We start from the raw sequence: 1,743 nt of genomic DNA on the forward strand, positions 1-1,743 counted from the left end.
TACAGGAATCTGGGGACCTGTGCCACCAGGAACTTTAGGATTAATTTTAGGGAGGAGTGGAAACACTCTGAAAGGATTAACTGTTTTGCCTGGAGTCATAGATTCAGACTATGAGGGAGAGATTAAAGTTATATTAGAATGTAATCATATTATGCGAATTACTCCAGGACAAAGGATTGCTCGGATACTACTTTTACCTTATGTTCAGCAAGGCGAGGCTATAAACAGGAGGAGAGGGGCGCAAGGGTTTGGAAGCTCAGACATCTATTGGATACAGGAAATTAGCAAAACCCGTCCTATGATTAATTTGAGAATAGAAGGAAAAATGTTTAAGGGCCTAGTAGACACTGGGGCAGATGTCAGCATTATCAGCAAAGAATTCTAGCCTCCAAGTTGGTCCGTGGTAGAAGCTATGGAATCAATTAGAGGGGTAGGAGTTCCTGATAAGACACAACGTAGTGCTGCAGTCTTAAGGTGGCAAGATGAGGATGTTTACTAGAGCCTTTTAGAGAGACTGAGGAGGAACCTCCTCACCTGGTTCCCTCTGCTCCTCCTAGAGAGGAGCAGGAAGAAAAATTGGAGGAATGGCCTTCACGGCCCCCTCCACCTCCACCTCCATGTCCTAATCCTGAAATAATTAATTCGCCCTTAATAGAATCACCTGTGCAAAAAGCCATCAGAGAAGGATTGAAGGACATGCTGGTGGAAGAAAGGCTTGCATTTCCTATCATGCAGATCCTGACCCACAGCTCCCAAATCACATAATAAGACACCATGAAAAAATTGACTTTAAAATGATAAAGGCCTTACGTGAAAGTGTAGTTCAAAATGGTCCAACGGCTCCTTTTACAGGAGAAATTATGAATAATATTTCTGAAGCATTCTTAGCTCCTTATGATTGGTATTCTCTGGCTTGTGCAACTCTGGATGGAGGAGATTATTTACTATGGAAGGGAGAATTTTTGGAGAAATGTCAGGAGCAAGCCCATGCAAGCAGCAGGCTGAATGCTCAAATAACTTATGAAATACTGGCAGGATGGGACAGTATATTGATGTGCCGTGCAAACCCAGTTACATTATGTGCAAGTGACATATGAGCAAATTAGAGCTTGTGGAAGGAAAGCTTGGTGGGCTTTACCAGCAAAAGGGGACTCTGAGGGGGTTTTTAGTAAATGTATACAGGGGCCTTTAGAATGATTTTCTGATTTTGTGGCTCGTCTCACTCGAGTAGTCAGACGACAGATTCAACATGAGATAGCAGGAAACATTTTAATTCAGCAATTAGCTTATGAAAACGCCAATGATGATTGTAAGAAATGCCTGATGCCTCTGAGAAAAGGTAGTACCATTACAGAAATGATTGGAGCATGTCAGAATGTGGGGTCAGGCACTTTTCAAGCGAATTTACTCGCTGCCGCTGTAACCATAGAAAATAAAAAGTGTTATAACTGGAAAAACAGGACATTTTAGAAAAGAATGCAGGCAACTAAGAAGGACACAAGGAGGCCCTCTAGGGAAAGGCGTGAAATTCCCACCTCCTGAGCTGATCAACACAGATCCAACCTCTCGGTGTCCTAGGTGCCAGAAGGGCTACCATTGGGCCAGCCATTGTAAATGGAGATTCTATAAAAATAGGCGGCCGTTAGATCAAAACACAGGGTATGGCCAACCGCAGGGAAACGGCCAACGGGGCCACCCCCAGCCCCGTCATTAAAAGGGGAGATCTGCCCTGCAAAGCCCACA

The sequence above is a fragment of the Myotis brandtii genome, unplaced genomic scaffold (assembly GCF_000412655.1).
Source record: "Myotis brandtii unplaced genomic scaffold, ASM41265v1 scaffold58, whole genome shotgun sequence".
NCBI classification, from domain to species: domain Eukaryota; kingdom Metazoa; phylum Chordata; class Mammalia; order Chiroptera; family Vespertilionidae; genus Myotis; species Myotis brandtii.